This window comes from Schistocerca piceifrons, chromosome 10 (genome assembly GCF_021461385.2).
Source record: "Schistocerca piceifrons isolate TAMUIC-IGC-003096 chromosome 10, iqSchPice1.1, whole genome shotgun sequence".
In the NCBI taxonomy this organism is placed as follows: domain Eukaryota; kingdom Metazoa; phylum Arthropoda; class Insecta; order Orthoptera; family Acrididae; genus Schistocerca; species Schistocerca piceifrons.
In genome coordinates this window covers 36085520-36105919 of record NC_060147.1, presented here as the reverse complement: position 1 = coordinate 36105919, position 20400 = coordinate 36085520, and positions in this window count along the sequence as shown.

The window sequence follows — 20400 nt, the reverse complement described above, 5'->3', positions numbered from 1 at the left end:
TGCACCGCCGCCGTCAGTGTCAGCCAGTTTGCCGTGGCATACGGAGCTCCATCGCAGTCTTTAACACTGGTAGCATGCCGCGACAGCGTGGACGTGAACCGTATGTGCAGTTGACGGATTTGAGCGAGGGCATATAGTGGGCATGCGGGAGGCCGGGTGGACGTACCGCCGAATTGCTCAACACGTGGGGCGTGAGGTCTCCACAGTACATCGATGTTGTCGCCAGTGGTCGGCAGAAGGTGCACGTGCCCGTCGACCTGGGACCGGACCGCAGCGACGCACGGATGCACGCCAAGACCGTAGGATCCTACGCAGTGCCGTAGGGGACCGCACCGCCACTTCCCAGCAAATTAGGGACACTGTTGCTCCTGGGGTATTGGCGAGGACCATTCGCAACCGTCTCCATGAAGCTGGGCTACGGTCCCGCACACCGTTAGGCCGTCTTCCGCTCACGCCCCAACATCGTGCAGCCCGCCTCCAGTGGTGTCGCGACAGGCGTGAATGGAGGGACGAATGGAGACGTGTCGTCTTCAGCGATGAGAGTCGCTTCTGCCTTGGTGCCAATGATGGTCGTATGCGTGTTTGGCGCCGTGCAGGTGAGCGCCACAATCAGGACTGCATACGACCGAGGCACACAGGGCCAACACCCGGCATCATGGTGTGGGGAGTGATCTCGTACACTGGCCGTACACCACTGGTGATCGTCGAGGGGACACTGAATAGTGCACGGTACATCCAAACCGTCATCGAACCCATTGTTCTACCATTCCTAGACCGGCAAGGGAACTTGCTGTTCCAACAGGACAATGCACGTCCGCATGTATCCCGTGCCACCCAACGTGCTCTAGAAGGTGTAAGTCAACTACCCTGGCCAGCAAGATCTCCGGATCTGTCCCCCATTGAGAATGTTTGGGACTGGATGAAGCGTCGTCTCACGCGGTCTGCACGTCCAGCATGAACGCTGGTCCAACTGAGGCGCCAGGTGGAAATGGCATGGCAAGCCGTTCCACAGGACTACATCCAGCATCTCTACGATCGTCTCCATGGGAGAATAGCAGCCTGCATTGCTGCGAAAGGTGGATATACACTGTACTAGTGCCGACATTGTGCATGCTCTGTTGCCTGTGTCTATGTGCCTGTGGTTCTGTCAGTGTGATCATGTGATGTATCTGACCCCAGGTATGTGTCAATAAAGTTTCCCCTTCCTGGGACAATGAATTCACGGTGTTCTTATTTCAATTTCCAGGAGTGTAGAAAGAAAGATCCTTTACCATTTAGCTACTATACAGCAGGTCAGCAACTGGAAGCAGCTAATTCCATAAATTATCTGGGAGTAGGCATTAGGAGTGATTTAAAATGGAACGACCATATAAAATTAATCGTCGGTGGAGCAGATTCCAGACTGAGATTCATTGGAAGAATCTTAAGGAAATGCAGTCCAAAAACAAAGGTAGTAGGTTACTGTACACTTGTTCGCCCACTTCTTGAATACTGCTCACTGGTGTAGGATCCGTACCAGATAGGGTTGATAGAAGAAATAGAGGAGATCCAATGGAGAACAGTGTGCTTCATTACAGAATCATTTAGTAATTGCAAAAGTGTTACGGAGATGATAGATGAACTCTAGTGGAAGACTCTGCAAGAGAGATTCTTAGTAGCTAGGTATGGGCTTTTGTTGAAGTTTTGAGAACACACCTTCACTGAAGAGTCAAGCGTATATTGCTCCCTCCTACATATATCTCACGAAGAGACCATGAGGATAAAGTCAGAGAGATTAGAGCCCACAAAGAGGCATACCGACAATCTTTCTTTCCACGAACAATACGAGACTGGAATAGAATGGAAAACCGATAGAGGTACTCAAGGTATCCTCCACCACACACCGTCAGGTGGCTTGCGGAGTATGGATGTAGATGTAGATGTACAAAACATATTAGCTGCTAGTCCTCCAGCATCTACAAGAGAAAAATGATAGATAAATCTAAATTCAAGTACTGCAAGAATCCAATGATATCAGTGACGAAGATTCAGACTACATACCTCATGATAAAGATGGGAAAGAGGATAATGATAATGTGAGTGCTGTCAGGAAAGTAAGTCATGTGCATGACTTAGCAGATATTTTGAACCAAGAAGGTGGAGATAATACAAATAAGATATACACTGAGGCGACAAAAGTCATGGGATAGCAATATGCACATGTCCAGATGCTGGTAGTATTGTGTACATAGGGTACGAAAAGGCAGTCCATTGGTGAAGATGTCATATGTGTTCAGATGATTTATGTTAAAAGGTTTCCGATGTGATTATGGGCGCACAATGAGAATTAACGATGGAATGGTACTTGGAGCTAGATGCATGGGACATTCCAGTTTGGAAATTGTTAGGGAATTCAGTATTACGAGATCCACAATGTCAAGAGTGTGCAGAGAATACTAAATTTCAGGCATTATCTCTCACCATGAACATCACAGTCCGCAATGGCCTACTCTCAATGACAGAGAGTAGTGGCATTTGTGTATAGTTGTCAGTAATATCAGACAGGCAACAGTGCCTAAAATAGCTGCAGAAATCAATGTGGTATGTATGATGAATGTATCAATTTGGACAGTGCATTAATGAGCTATGGCAGCAGGTGACCAACACAATTGCCTTGCTAACAGCCCAACATTGCCTGCAGTGCCTTTCCTAGGCTCACGACTGTACCACGTGGACCCCAGACAACTGTAAAACTGTGACTTGGTCAGACGTGTCCTGACTGCAGTTTGTAAGAGCTGATGGTAGGGTTCAACTACTGTGCAGACCCCATGAAGCCTCGACCCAAGTTGTCAACAAGGCACTGTGCAAGCTAGTGGTGGTTCCATAATGGTGTAAGCTGTGTTCACGTGGAATGGATTGGGTTCTTTCGTCCAACTGAACTGCTCATTGACTGGAAATGGATATGTTCAGCTGGTTAGAGACCATTTGCAGCCGCTTGTGGACTTCACATTCCCAAACAACAATGGATTTTTTTTTTTTTTTTTTTTTTTTTTTTTTTTTTTTTTTTTTTTTTTTTTTTTTTTTTTTTTTTTTTTAATGATAATGTGCCTTGTCACTGAGCCACAATTGTTTGCAATTGGTTTGAAGAACTTTCTGGACAATTCAAATGAATGGTTTGGCCACCCAGATCACCCATTATGAATCCCATCACACATTTGTGGAATGTAATCAGGAGGTCAGTTTGTGCAAAAATTCCTGCACCAGCAACTCTCTTGCAATTATGATAATAATAATAATAATAACAAAGATTTTATTGTCTTTAGGCCATTACAGCAATTGACAACGTCAAATGAAGCTACAATTTATAATACAGTGTGATAAGGTATTGACTACTGAAATATTTTAGCTTATATTACAATAAAAGTACAGTGGGTCATCTGTTGGATTACTGCATTTTACAGTTGAAGAATTCATTGATATCATAGAACGGGTGGGCAATAAACCATTCATGCAGTCTTTCTTTGAATGTATGTTCAGGAAGATCCTGTATGGCATGTGGCAGCTTATTAAATAGCTTGTGCCCTGTGACTTCATAGCTATTTATTGATTTTGATAGTCTGTGGTAAGGCGTGTATATGTGTTTGATGCTTCTTGTGTTGTAACAATGTACATTTTCTCTATGTTTCACATCTTGTAGGTTCTTCTTCGTAAAGATTAAGACATTGTATATATAGAGGTTTATTACAGTCATAATTTTTTGTTTAGTAAATAAGGGTTTGCAGTGAGCCTTATGTGAAGAATTTGTAATTATCCTAATGGCTTTCTTCTGCAATAATAGGATGTCATGTATATGACTACAGTTACCCCACAAGATAATGCCATAGGATATTATACTCTGGAAAAATGCAAAATAAGATGATCTGATGTATGTTTCAGGTACACAATTTCTGAGTTGTCTTAATAAATAAATTACTCTAGATAGTTTACTACTAATATAGTTTACATGTTGGCCCCAGGATAACTTTTCGTCTAAATAAACTCCCAGGAATTTAACAGAACTAGGGTCATCAGATAGTGGCTTGTCTCTTAGAGTGAAGATTATCTGCTGAGTTTTATTTTCAGTTAGCAGGAAACTATTTGCTCTGAACCAATATGCTGCATGAGTGAGTGTATTTTCAGCACAGGTTTTAAGATCATTAAGACTGTTACTGCTATGGAGAAAAGTCGTATCATCTGCATACAATACAGTGGTGGATCTAATAAACGAGGGGAGGTCATTGATCATTATCAGAAACAGGAAGGGCCCCAGTACAGATCCCTGAGGCACACCTACTTTAACATTTTCTATGTTTGACATTTCCTTACCAACACAAACTACCTGTTTACGGTTGTTGAGATAAGCTTTTGATAGTCTGAGACTGTTTTCTTTGATGCCGTAGAATTCTAGTTTCTCTAGTAGTGGCATGTGCTCAACACAGTCGAAGGCCTTGCTTAGGTCACAGAATGAGACCTTAGCAAAGCCTTTGTTCTCAAAAACTTTGAGGATGTAACTGACTACCGTGTTGATTGCATCAGTGGTCGACAGATTCTTCCTAAACCCGTATTGTGTAGCATTAATTATTCCTAGATTCTCAAAGTGAGATGATAATTGTTGATACATGATGCATTCTATTACCTTGGAGAATGTGGGTACTATTGAAATAGGCCTGTAGCTAGATGGAGAGTCTTTATCTCCCTTTTTGTATACTGGGACAATCCTAGACAGTTTTAACTCATCAGGAAAATATCCCTCAAGTAAGCACTTGTTTATGCAATGGGTTAAGGGGTAGAGAATGCAGTCACACACTTTTTTTAGCAGGTTGGATGATATGCCATATATATCTAAACTATCAGATGATTTCAGTTGTTTTATGACCCCTTGTACATATCTAGGCGATACTTCGGAGAAGGTTACCATGCTTGTATTTAGTGACTGTCTACCCCAATTTTGGGAGAGTAACTCTGATGGACTAATGTCTGGTTTGATAATTGTGTCTCCTATTTCTCTCACTGAATTAATAAAAAACTCATTGAGTGTTTGTGGTGGGATATTAATTTTGTCTTTTTTAGTATCTCTGGCAGCACTGTTAATTACTTTCCAAGCAGTTTTGCATTTATTGGTGGAATTATGTATGCTGTTGGCATTGTAGGTTTTTTTGGCTGCTGTAGAGGCAGCATGCCTCAGTACTCGTATTTCTGCCGGGGGTTTCCAGCAATTTGTTGAGTCCATGCCATGTCAAGTTGCTGCACTATGTTGGCAAAAGGATATCTGACGTGATACTATGAAGTGTTACATCTTGGAAAAAATGGAATTGTTGGAATAAAATTCCACCTAAGGAAACAATTAAGGAAACATAATAAAATCTGAAGCTCATGTAGTAAGCTTCCTAATTTGAAAACAATTGTAACACCAACAGATGCATACACATTTCTTCAGATATTATAATGAAAATTGCACAGTCTCATCCAAGATCATCCTGCAGACACTTATTTAGAGATCTTCACTGTAGCCTCACAATATATATATTCACTTATAAAATTTGTTATTAAGAATTAAACGAATTCAAAAGTAATAGCAGTGTACATGCCTACAACACTAGGAGAAAGGATGATCTTCACTACTCAAGGTTAAATCTAACTTTGGCTCAGAAGGGGGTAAATTATACTGCCACAAAAGTCTTTGGGCACTTACCTAATACCATCAAAAAAAAAAAAAAAAAAAAAAAAAAAAAAAAAAAAAAATTAAGTGTCATGTAATATTTTGTGTAATGTAATATGTTGTATAGACACTTTTTATTAACCTGACACGTACCACATCATTACGAAGTGTCGTATTCATGATCTATGGAACAAGTACTAATCTGATCTAATCTAATCTCTAATCAACAAAGCCGAGATGGTGTATAAGAAAAAGAATTTTGGGGAGAGTTGGAAAAAATGTGATAGTGTTAAATAAGAGCCGACATTAGTATTTTGATAACAGCTGGTCATTTAAAAAGCAATTTCTCCTATATAAGAGTACAGTGGAGCAAGAAGTATGGTCCACTAATACCTGGAGAGCTGCAATGGGTTGTCAGACATTTGAAGACTAGTTATGGTTTGTGTGGTTTGATGACAAAGCTATAAGAAGTGTTCAAAGAGAGGAAGATAAATTTGCTGCATTCAGAGACATTTGGGAGGACATAAATCATAATCTTGGGAAATATTATCTACCAAATAATTTGATGATTTAAGAACAGTTAATTCCATTCTGTGGACAGTATGCTTTTAGGCAGTGTATAAGTTCAAAAGCTGAAAAATATGGAATAAAAATTTTCTGGATATATGACTAAAAATTTCCACCTACCGTAAGGAGTACCATATATCAGAAAAGAAGAAGACATAAAGGTAAAAATGGTGGTTTCAAGGTCTTGCAACAGACTACTTGGTAGTTGATGTATCACAATAGATAATTTCTTCACATGCACAGATCTGGTGGATTTTCTAGTACATTATGGGCTGACACTTGTAGGAACAGTTCTACAAAATGAAACATCTGTACCTAAAGACTTTTTGCCAAAAAACAATAATAAAGCACTATAATGAGATAAAAGGTGGGGTGGACACATTAGATCAGATGATGCATATTTACTCCTACAAAGGAAACACAAGAAGATGAGCCCTGGCATCATTCCTTAACTCAGTTCATGTATGTGAAGTTGCAGCATATGTGGTATTTTTCAGTAAGGATCTGATATATCACATCAAAAAGATGAAATCCAGGCATCAGTTGGTTGAACCACATAGCAAAGGAAGGACAAAACTAGGACTTAAGAGCCTATTCTTCATTCCATGTAATGTATTGTACACCAACCTCTAGACCCTAGTGAAGCAGTAGATAAAAAAACCTCCAGTAAGGAAAAAGTGTTACATGTACACTACTGGCCGTTAAAATGGTTACACCAAGAAGAAATGCAGATGATAAACAGGTATTCATTGGACAAATATACTAGACCTGGCATGTGATTACATTTTCATGCAATTTGGCTGCATAGATCCTGAGAAGTCAGTACCCAGAACAACCACCTCTGGCCGTAATAATGGCCTTGACACGCCTGGGCATTGAGTCAAAGAGAGCTTGGATGGCGTGCACAGGTACAGCTGCCCATGCAGCTTCAACACGATACCGCAGTTCATCAAGAGTAGTGACTGGGATATTGTGACGAGCCAGTCACTCGGCCACCATTGACCAGACGTTTTCAGTTGGTGAGAGATCTGAAGAATGTGCCGGCCAGGGCAGCAGTCGAACATTTTATGTATCTAGAAAGACCCGTAAAAGACCTGCAACATGTGGTCATGCTTTATCCTGCTGATATGTAGGATTTTGCACGTATCGAATGAAGGGTTGAGCCACGGGTCGTAACACACCTGAAATGTAACGTCCACTGTTCAAAGTGCCGTCAATGTGAACAAGAGGTGACCGAGACGTGTAACCAGTGGCACCCCATACCATCACGCCGGGTGATATGCCAGTATGGCGATGACGAATACACGCTTCCAATGTGCATTCACTGTGATGTTGCCAAACAAGGATGTGACCCTCATGATGCTGTACACAGAACCTGGATTCATCCGAAAAAATGACGTTTTGGCATTCGTGCACCCAGGTTCGTCATTGAGTACACCATCACAGGCGCTCCTGTCTGTGATGCAGCGTCAAGGGTAACTGCAGCCATGGTCTCCGAGATGATAGTTCATGCTGCTGCAAATGTTGTCGAACTGTTGGTGCAGATGGTTGTTGTCTTGCAAACGTCCCCATCTGTTGACTCAGGGATCGAGACGTGGCTGCACGATCCATTACATCCATTCAGATAAGATTCCTGTCATCTCGACTGCTAGTGATACGAGGCCATTGGGATCCAGCACAGCGTTCCGTATTACCCTCCTCAATCCACCGATTCCATATTCTGCTAACAGTGGTTGGATCTCGACCAACACGAGCAGCAATGTTGGGATACAATCAACTGCAATCGCAATAGGCTACAATCCGACCTTTATCAATGTCGGAAATGTGATGGTACCCATTTCTCCTCCTTTCACAAGGCATCACAACAACGTTTCACCAGGCAACACCAGTCAACCGCTGTTTGTGTATGAGAAAACGGTTGGAAACTTTCCTCATGTCAGCACGTTGTTGGTGTCGCCACTGACACCATCCTTGTGTGAATGCTCTGAAAAGCTAATCATTTGCATATCACAGCATCTTCTTCCTGTCGGTTAAATTTCACGTCTAAACACGTCATATTCGTGGTGTAGCAATTTTAATGGCCAGTAGTGTATAATCCTAAAAAAGGAAGAATGCAGAAAACTGTTTGCTGTAACTATAAAAGTAGTGTATGTGGTGAGCATTCAACCTCTGTAGTGAAGAGCAACAATTGCTCTCAGTGAAAACAAGACACAAAAACAGAACTTTTTTGGGGATAAATTCTATCAGTATGATATACTGATACAAAAAATTAAGTGCAACACCAAAAAAAAAAAAAATTGTAGTCTAGTGAAATTTCGTGAATACATTTGCAAGATCACAGATTAACATTAGCATCAGATAAGCCTATGCAAATGTGAAATTCTGGTACATTAATAACCAGTGTAACCAGCAGAATATTGAGTGCAAGTATTCAAATGTGCACACATTGTGCTGTACAGGTGCCGGACAGCAGCCTGTGGCATGCAGTTCCGTGCCTGTTGCGTTTGGGTGGTCGACACAGGGACAGTTAATGCTGTTTGTTGATGACAGCAGACTTGTCATCTGATGATATCTTGTATATAATTGACTGGAGACAGGTCTGGTGATTGGGCAGGCTAAGGCAACATGTCAACACACTGTAGAGAGCATGCTGGGTTACAACAGCAGTGTGTGGTCAAACGTTATCCTGTTGGAAAACAATCCCCTGAAAGCTTTATATGAATGGCAGCACAGCAGGTCGATTCACCAGATTCACAGATCTGCAGCAAAGGGCATGAAGTAACCACGAGAATGCTCTTGCTGTCATATGAAATCGCACTCCGGGCCATAACTCCAAGTGTAGGTCCAGTGTGTCTAGCATGCAGACAGGTCGGTTGTAGGCCCTCAACTGGCTTCCTAACCAACACATGGCCATCACTAGTACTGAACCAGAACATGCTCTCATCAGACATACTATGCAAGCCACCAAGTGATGTGTGGCGGAGGGCACAATTCGCGCCAAAGTAATATTTCCCCCCTTCTGTTCCACTTGCGGATCGTGCGAGGGAAAAACAACTGTCTGAACGCCTCAGCACGAGCTCTAATTTCCCTTATCTTTGAATGGTGATCATTGCGCGGTTTGAAAGTTGGTGGTAATAATATATGCTCTACATCCTCGGTGAAGATTGGATTTCGAAATGTAGTGAGCAGCCCCCTCTGTTTAGCGCACCGTCTATCTGCAAGTGTGTCCCACTTCAAACTTTTTATGAGATTTGTAATGCTCTCGTGGTGGCTAAATGTACCAGTCATGAATCTTGCTCTTCTTTGACCTTCTCAATCTCTTGAATCAGACCCAACTGGTAAGGGTCCCATACAGGCGAGATACTTGACGGACGTTACCACTTCCAAAGACTGGGCATTTATTTTGCCTTGTTATACGCAGTAGGTTACACTTACTAATATTGAGAGATAACTGCATTTATTTTCTGGAAATCCTCATTGATTTGTTCACAACTTTCATGTGATACTACTTTCCTGTAGACTACGGCATCATCGGCAAACAGTCTAAGGCTGCTGTCAATACCATCAACCAGATCATTTATGTAAATCGTAAAAAGCAGAGGACCTATTATGCCACCTTGGGGCACACCTGAAGTTATGCTTGTTTCTGTTGAAGTCATCCTGTTCAGGACGACATACTACTTCCTGTCCGTTAGAAAACTTTCTATCCAACCGCATATGTCATCGGATAGACCGTAAGTGCACACTTTTCGTAGCAAGCGGCAGTGCGGAACTGAGTCGAATGCCTTTTGAAAGTCGAGAAATATGGCATCAACCTGGGAGCCTGGGAGCCGGTATCTAGAGCCTGTTGTATATCATGCACAAAGAGGGCCAGCTGTGTCTCGCATGACCGCTGTTTCCTAAAACCGTGCTGGTTTCTGCAGAAGAGCTACTCAGAGTCTAGAAAGGTCATTATGTCTGAACACAAGATATGTTCCACGATTCTACAACAAATCGATGTCAGTGAAATTGGCCGGTAATTATATGCATCCGATTTTCTACCCTTTTATAGATTGCTAAGACCTGGGCCTTCTTCCAGTCCCATGGAATGCAGGGCATTGGCTTGGAGCTGCCCTTGAAGTAACTGATTTGTGACAGTTCATTACGTCACTTCAGTGCCAACTGGTGCTGAAATTGCTACTGCAGATGCTGTGCGAAGCACCAGAGCTATATGCCGAACACGGTCATCTTCCCTCTCGGTATTGCCACACGGCTGTTTGGAGCACAGTCTTCTTGCAACCGTACATTCTTGTGACCACGGCTGCCAGTTATCGTGCACAGTGGCTACATTCCTGCCACATCTTCTTGCACTATTGCAGAAGGAGCATGTAGTTTCTTGTAGCCCTATTATATGGCCTCAATGAAACTCAGTGAGGTGTTGATAAAAATGACATCTTTGTTGCCTTAAAGGCATTCTCGACTAACATCAGCTCACCACATCCGGTCCCTCACGACCTGAGTTGCATCCTCACAGTGGCACTACTAATGCCACTCTTATGCAACTGGCATGAAATTTGAGTAGAAGTCACCTTTCAGATGCAGAAACACACCTATTGACACTCTTTTATGTTGCACAACTCTTTCTTGGTGTTGCAATTTTTTTCCTATCAGTGTTTCTTTTTCATGGTTTATTACTGAGTGAATTAAAACAAAAAATATTGTGACTTAACCACAGTAAATATATTGTTATTAATAAAACCTTGCTGAAATAGTATTTATTCATATTTTCCTTATTGTCTTAAGTGAAAAGATAACAATATGAAGAAAGCCTTTGACAATGTTGACTGGAATACTCTCTTTCAGATTCTGAAGGTGGCAGGGGTAAAATACAGGGAGCGAAATGCCATTTACAATTTGTACAGAAACCAGATGGCAGTTATAAGAGTCAGGGGGCATGAAAGGGAAGCAGTGGTTGGGAAGCGAGTGAGACAGGGTTGTAGCCGATGTTATTCAATCTGTATATTGAGGAAGCAGTAAAGGAAACAAAAGAAAAATTCGGAGTAGGAATTAAAATCCATGGACAAGAAATAAAAACCTTGAGGTCCACCGATGACATTGTAATTCTGTCAGAGACAGCAAAGGACTTGGGAGAGCAGTTGAACGGAATGGATAGTGTCTTGAAAGGAGGATACAAGATGAACATTAACAAAGCAAAACGAGGATAATGGAATGTAGTCGAATTAAGTCGGGTGATGCTGAGGGAATTAGATGAGGAAATGAGACACTTAAAATAGTAAAGGAGTTTTGCTGTTTGGGGAGCAAAATAGCTGATGATGGTTGAAGTAGGGAGGATATAAAATGTACACTGGCAATGGCAAGGAAAGCGTTTCTGAAGAAGAGAAATTTGTTAACATCGAGTATAGATTTAAGTGTCGGGAAGTCGTTTCTGAAAGTATTTGTATGGAGTGTAGCCATGTATCGAAGTGAAACATGGACAATAAATAGCTTAGACAAGAAGAGAATAGAAGCTTTCGAAATGTGGTGCTACAGAAGAATGCTGAAGATCAGATGGGTAGATCACATAACTAATGAGGAGGTATTGAATAGGATTGGGGAGAAGTTTGTGGCACAACTTGACTAGAAGGATGGATCGATTGGTAGGACATGTTCTGAGGCATCAAGGGGTCACCAATTTAGCATTGGAGGGCAGCGTGGAGGGTAAAAATCGTAGAGGGAGACCAAGAGATGAATACACCAAGCAGATTCAGAAGGCTGTAGGTTGCTGTAGGTACTGGGAGATGAAGAAGCTTGCACAGGATAAAGTAATATGGAGAGCTGCATCAAACCAGTCTCAGGACTGAAGACTACAACAACAACAACATGAAAAAAAAAAATACCTATGAGTTCTGCAGACTCATCTCGGATGTCTGCTGTGATAAAATAGCTTGTGTATTCTTGCGTTAAATGTCTCTGTGCATGTAGCAGTTAGTCTAATGTTGCATTCACAGATCTTATGAGAGCCACGTTGTAACACCACAGCTCTAATGCTGTACAGATGTATTTTGCCTTTTGTTTTGGTTTAATGTTATAACATTGAGTATCTGTAAATGTTGTTGGATTGAATTGATATCATGAGAGTGTTTATTCTTTTCTGTGTAAAAAACTTTGATGTCATGGTTTGATTGTATGCAATGTAGTGTATCTATCATTTAAAAATCTTTGTCTCATTTGGAGGGAGACAAAACTTAGTGTATATAACTGTGCTGTTGTTTAAATAATTTTTTATAAAAATGTTAATATGTGCAAATGTTCTGTTTTATTTAAAATGTTTGTTTGTTGTTATGTAAACTGCCGACCTTCACTTAGGGTTCTTAGTTATACCATGTAAAAGGTGTTGTCCCCTAGGGAACGGAACTGAGTAGCGCTCGCAAATTGTGGTTGGCCTAGGTAGAAAAGGTGGAACCAAGAGTCAGTCGGGGACGAGCTACCAAACTGTGAACTGCCCATGTAAAATTGTACATTGTGCTGGTTCTGACAGGGGCTGTCCCTGACGCTTTCCAATGCCTCGGATGGATGGATAAAGAGCTGGAACTATTCTGAAATTGGTATCTATCATCGCCAACAAGAAGAAACAGAGTCCAGCAATTCTGCCTGCAAATCCACCTACCAACATGCAATCGCCACCACATTGCGCAATCACTGTAGTGGAACACTATAGTAATGTACAGTGAAGGGTCAGCTTGTTGGATCTGTTAGTGTGCTCAAATATAAGTTAATTTATAACTGAATTTATGTATCTACCTGAATTCATAACACCTCTCAGGTTCCTCTCCGCTTGAACTAAAGTGATTACCGAGTCTCCTTATTGAAAGAACATTGAAGCATAGTGTTTTAACTAAATAATGCCTCTTGAACATAGTAAAAAGAAAGTTAAAGTTAAAGTGGCAAGAGAGTGAGTTACAGTAAATGATGCTTGCAGAAAATAATTTTCCTATTAAAACTGCTTATTAATATGTTGTTGCCAACTTCAAAATTAAAGGTTCTTAAAACTGAGGCTTATAAAGTTTTGCTTATTAAATGATCACATTGCTGCCTGTTGTAAATCTTAAAAGGTGAGTCAGTATCTTACAAATATGTTAATTTTGTGTCTCACTGTAGTAAAAGTGGAAAACTGCAATAGTGGAAAGTCATATTCTCATACTTGCTAAGCACTGGTTTCTTTTGGGTATTGAAAGTTCATATTACTAGAGTAATACGATCCACAGGTTATCCTTTTTGCTCATGATAAATAACAATTAATAGAAAGATCACTATTTATGAAAACAATAATTTCTTTAGTCAAAAGACAGTGAGAAGTAACCTGTCAGTGAATTCCAATTAACTTTCATTCTAAATAGAATAATATTTAGTTGGGAGAGACTTAACCTGTAATCAGTTCATAATTTTGCAGTGAACTACATTTGCAATTTTATGTCAGCTAGGAAAATGTTTGGAAAGTAATACTGAACCTATGTCCAATTTGGGATTCTACAGTGTATATTAATAGTAATGTTATAAAGAACGTTCAGTTTGAATAAGTCCTGAAAGTAATAGTGTGTATTGTTATCTGCTATATTTATGCAAATAATCTTTTCAACTCTGTCAGCTCCAGACTTACCAGTAACGTTAACGTATGCAAGTGTCAGATTTCACTGCACCCGCGTGTGGCAAAATATAGATTGTTTGTCCGTTAAAGTTACTCATACCTACTTTCTTAAACAAGAATGCCTAATTAGGCTGGTGACCGTTTTCTTTATTCTTTAAACAGTGTTGTTGTTGTTGTGGTCTTCAGTCCTGAGACTGGTTTGATGCAGCTCTCCATGCTAATCTATCCTGTGCAAGCTCCTTCATCTCCCAGTACCTACTGCAACCTACATCCTTCTGAATCTGCTTAGTGTATTCATCTCTTGGTCTCCCTCTACGATTTTTACCCTCAACGCTGCCCTCCAATGCTAAATTTGTGATCCCTCGATGCCTCAGAACATGTCCTGCCAATCGATCCTTTCTTCTAGTCAAGTTGTGCCACAAACTTCTCTTCTCCCCAATCCTATTCAATACCTCCTCATTAGTTACGTGATCTACCCACCTAATCTTCAACATTCTTCTGTACCACCACATTTTGAAAGCTTCTATTCTCTTCTTGTCCAAACTATTTATTGTCCACGTTTCACTTCCATACATGGCTACACTCCATACCAATACTTTCAGAAACGACTTCCTGACACTTAAATCTCAATGTTAACAAGTTTCTCTTCTTCAGAAACGCTTTCCTTGCCATTGCCAGTCTACATTTTATATCCTCTCTTCTTCGACCATCATCAGTTATTTTGCTCCCCAAATAGCAAAACTCCTTTACTACTTTAAGTGTTTCATTTCCTAATCTAATGCCCTCAGCATCAACCAACTTAATTCGACTACATTCCATTATCCTTGTTTTGCTTTTGCTGATGTTCATCTTATATCCTCCTTTCAAGATACTGTCCATTCCATTCAACTGCTCTTCCAAGTCCTTTGCTGTCTCTGACAGAATTACAATGTCATCGGCAAACCTCAAAGTTTTGTTTCTTCTCCCTGGATTTTAATAGCTACTCCAAATTTTTCTTTTGTTTCCTTTACTGCTTGCTCAATATACAGATTGAATATCATCGGGGAGAGGCTACAACCCTGTCTCACTGCCTTCCCAACCACTGCTTCCCTTTCATGCCCCTCGACTCTTATAACTGCCATCTGGTTTCTGTACAAATTTTAAATAGCCTTTCGTTCCCTGTATTTTACCCCTGCCACCTTCAGAATTTGAAAGAGAGTATTCCAGTCAACATTGTCAAAAGCTTTCTCTAAGTCTACAAATGCTAGAAACGCAGGTTTGCCTTTCCTTAATCTTTCTTCTAAGATAAGTCGTAAGGTCAGTATTGCCTCACGTGTTCCAGTGTTTCTACGGAATCCAAACTGATCTTCCCCGAGGTCGGCTTCTACCAGTTTTTCCATTCGTCTGTAAATAATTCGTGTTAGTATTTTGCAGCTGTGACTTATTAAACTGATAGTTAAACAGTGTAGCCAGGTAAAATATTATTTGTTACTGTTTGAATATTTACGTAATTCTGACTTTCACTTCTGATAAGCCACCTGCGTTAGGTACAACACGGTCAACATAACGAAATTCCTCTCAGAGGGTAACACTGCTCTGTTTCTTCATACTATAATTACTTGAATAAGAATAATTTCATTATACCAACTGCCTTCAGCTTTGAGGTTATGGTATAGTAGTAGCAGACGGTAGTGTTACAACGTATAGTGAGTGGGCAGAGAAATATATCTGAGTTCTTCTCTTAATACTGATTCTTGAAACTTTGTAAGTAGTCTTTCTTGGGTAACTGGTGCCTACCTTCCAACATCTGCTAATTTCCGTTTTTCAACATTTCTGCAGCTCTTATGCAAACCATACAAACCTGTGACCACTTTTGCCACCCTTCTCTGTATAAGTTCAAGATACTGAGTTAGTCCTAATTGTTATTAGTACCAACAAGTGAACAATATTCTGAGATGAGGTGCCCAATTGGTTTGTAATTCAGTCTAGTTTGAAGACTGACTGTATTTTCTCAAGAATGAATCATAGTCTGCCATCCACCTTGCTATGGCTGTGTCTGTGAGATCATTCTGTTTCATAACCCCGTAAATTATTACACAATGGTGTGAGTATAAGTAGACTAATCCAAATTGTGACTTACTGGTGTTTCAGCATAGAATACCACTTTTCTGTGTCCTGTGAAGTGCAAATTTTCCTTGTTTGAACATTTACAACAAATTGGCGATCATTGCTCCACTTTTAAATTTTGTAAATATATGTCCAGACGTATGAGCAGCTTTTTTTCAGGCAGTACTTTACCTGCAAAAAGTCTGAGATTCACACCGTAGACATCTTCAGAGGTTATTTACATGTTTCCACAATGCTGCTTTTTAAATCATGTTTACACTCCTGGTTCGCACCTAAATTTCAGTTATCGTGTTTGCTTTTCACATGATTCAATCATTCCTTTTGTTAAAAAATATTTTCTTTGTGTGTAGGTCATGGTGTTTGCTAATTTTCCTTGTCTGGTAGTGAGTATTTCAGATTCACTTGGACCTTATTATACTTGTTCCTTTTTGGGATTTCCCCTTTAGCATATGTGGTTTGGTTGTGAGTACCATTTTGGTGTAAGGTCTCACTAGAACAATTTTAGTTTTAATATAATATATGTTTGGTGCTGTTCTGTTAAAAATTATTACATAATGTAAGCATGATGATTCTGACATGTAGTAACAAAAGAAAAAATGTTGTAAATTGCTATTACGTTATGCACTGAAAAACCAAGTTCATGGAGATTAGAAGTTTACCTGGTACACTTAATTGTTCTTCTCAGGTGCTATGGCCTAAGTAAATTTGGAAGCCCATAGATTTACCATAATCTTTGCCACATGGAACTAACTGCCCATGGTATAGCAAGCTACATGTTTTATTTATATGGCACTAATTTCAGCTAATATATGTCTGCACTTTCTCAATAATGTAATATCGAGAGACAGATGTTTGAAAATGAAGGAGTAATCTTGTGAAATTTGAAGCATTATTAATAAAGGACATTGTTGAAAAGATGCAATTTTATTTACTGCATTTAATATATGTCATGGTTAGTTCACAACATGAGTAAGATTTTGCTGCTGTTTGAACATTTCAGTTTTCTGCTGAGAAAAGAAATGAGGAGACTATGATAGCTGTATAATTTCCAAAACATATTCCACCAGTGTATCAAGCAGTGTAATTTTATGTTGAACATTACTGAGCGTGGCCGCTTTGGTCCTAAGTGGACTGCTTTTAAACCTTAAATTAACAGTATTCAGTATTGTACAAAATTCCCAAGTTGACATAATATAAATTTGTATTTCAAAATTCCATGAGCTTGTAGTTATATGAGAAGAAGAAACATGGTTTGCACAATATTAAATAGAAAAGTAGTTCCACCTCAACAGTCACATAGGTATTGATATGTTTGAAACATAATTTAATCAAAACTGTACAAACATTTTTCAAGCAAAATAATTTTCAATCATTTCCTACTATTACATATATTTTCTGTACAGAACAAAATTACATCCATATCTACAGTTCTTTCTATTACAGAAATCTTGTCCCAATGTAAACATCATTAAGAGTTTTAATTAATGTATTTTTTACATTTGTGGAAAGTAATGTTAAAGCATTTTTGACTGAATTGCAGCATAATATAAACTTTACTACAGATGCTTTTAACAAATTGTTTACAATAAAATTAATTCAAATTCAGTACATTTCACAATTTTTCAGAGTAGATTAATCAAAAAAAATAATCACATAAAAACATAGTCGTACAAACTGCATGTAAATCACAATGATCATCATAGATATGGAATCAAAGTAACTAAACAGAAAAGAAATTTTTATGAGAGTAACTGCTTTCATGACACTCAGTTGTCACTATAATGGATATGTCCACAGATAACAAGAAAATTAGAATATTTTGAAAGCTCTAACAAAATGAGCTCACTTATCAGAAAAGTAGGAACTTTCACAATCTCTAGGATATGTATGTCAGTAAGTAGATTGACAGCTTTGTGACACAAGTTACTCATTTATGGAGGAATGCACATTTACAATATGGAGCTCTGTGAAATGATCTTGAGATGCTTCATACGAATGTCTGTAATATGTTACCTGCATGACATCCCTGGGAATGGTTTATAATTATCTTTCAGCCTTAGAAGCCAGCTACTATAACTGTTTTATTTAATTAATGAATTATTGTCTACTTGAGAGACAATTGCCATTATACACTAGCATATTGGGCTGTTAATTCACATGCATGACTTTTAATTGCACTATATCATTACACCTGTGGTTAATGAATGACTGTGCTGGTAATTATTTGACATTCATGTGTAGGTAGTTCAAAATCAACTTTAAACATAAAATATGAAATTTATCTTACTCAATTCAGTAACTTCTGGTAAATAACTTGCTGTTGGTTTAGAGAAAGATATAAAGTTACTGTAAAATATGTTTGCTTCAGTATTTTATTGTTATAGTTAGTTTACTCATAGTTTCCCAGCTAAGCCTGCTAGGGAAACAAGCATTATTGCCTCAGACCCCATGTGCTCTTAGTAAAGAAATGGTTGTGGTATTGTGAAACTTGAGTCTTTGGTAATACATTGATCATTATGAACTGCAGTGAAAAAATGTTGCTGGTACTCCAGTACTGTTGTTGCTTAGCATACCAAACATTTAATTCAAATAATGTGTGATCTGCTCACATATCCCACAGTAACAATCAGACAACTAGATAAAAAAAAGTAAGTGGAGATGGAAGCATTAAGTCAGCAGGGAGTGAGAAAGTGAATTTTCTCTATATGTAAATGCTGTAGTTTACATTTAACAAATGGGGGACTGTTATAAAAACACACAATATGTATATGAGATAGTTCAATGATAGGCTATCTTATTTTTTAATTTTCCTGTTCTCAATTCTCAAAAATTGTGTGTAACTTCTGGTAAATAACTTGCTGTTGGTTTAGAGAAAGATATAAAGTTACTGTAAAATATGTTTGCTTCAGTATTTTATTGTTATAGTTAGTTTACTCATAGTTTCCCAGCTAAGCCTGCTAGGGAAACAAGCATTATTGCCTCAGACCCCATGTGCTCTTAGTAAAGAAATGGTTGTGGTATTGTGAAACTTGAGTCTTTGGTAATACATTGATCATTATGAACTGCAATGAAAAAATGCTGCTGGTACTCCAGTACTGTTGTTGCTTAGCATACCAAACATTTAATTCAAATAATGTGTGATCTGCACACATATCCCACAGTAACAATCAGACAACTAGATAAAAAAAAGTAAGTGGAGATGGAAGCATTAAGTCAGCAGGGAGTGAGAAAGTGAATTTTCTCTATATGTAAATGCTGTAGTTTACATTTAACAAATGGGGGACTGTTATAAAAATACACAATATGTATACGAGATAGTTCAATGATAGGCTATCTTATTTTTTTAATTTTCCTGTTCTCAATTCTCAAAAATTGTGTGTGATATCTATACTGAGAGGAAGAAAATACCATATCTAATCAAATCTGTGTCTACCATTTATGAAGCAAAATATAGCTCTGATAAAGAAATTCTATGCTGTTCACATTGTTCATCTACTGTTTAAATATTGACACAAACTTCTTTTTTTAATCCCATGGTGCACATTTTATTTTTTTGTGACATTCATCCTTGGTATTTGTGATAAAAATTTATTTTAAGGCATATTGTGAATAGCAGAGATTGTGTCATTAGGCACATTTAATTACATTTCAGTCTCTTGTTTTCAAATTTATAGTACACTGATAAACAAACTTTTACATATAAACTAAAATGGACATCTCAATACCTCTCAAAAACATACAAATAAAATAAATAGATGTAATTTTTTCAACATTTATATCTCACTTTTTATATTACTCTTTCAGTATTATATAAATCATACAAAAACATAAATAATTCAACTGTACACATTATAATATTATTTATCACTCCAATGTACATTTTCCTTCCTCTGTATTCTTGCCATAAATGTCTGTGCTGCTGCCAGGACAACGAGAATATAACACAGTAAAATATTAGTACGAAGCTTCTACTGTATATAAACTCAAGAGTTAGTATCTAAAAGTAAACTCAGTTCATAACTGGTCACATTTCTGCTGAGGGTACAAACCCTCTATCATAATTCATGCGTTATACTGTTCTCTCCATTATATACAACAGTTTCTTCTAGAACTAAAACAGTCAATTGATATTGTGATAGCTAAAATAAAGCTGTTGTTGATCAGTTGATAAATAATTAATTCATTTACAGGTACACAAAGTGTGCACTGTAAAGTGCAAGAACTTGCATCTTACATCTTGTGCTGTTTATTTTAACTGTTAAAAATGCTCACCATACTAGCTCATTAACATAATAAGAGGGAATGTAAGGCTTGCTTATTTTGTAAGCAGCAGGATTCATGACTGAAGAAACAGATGGCTACGCTCATCTATAAGTGAAATCAGTAAACAAATCTCCTTTCAGTTACTTCTATTTCAGTGGAAAAC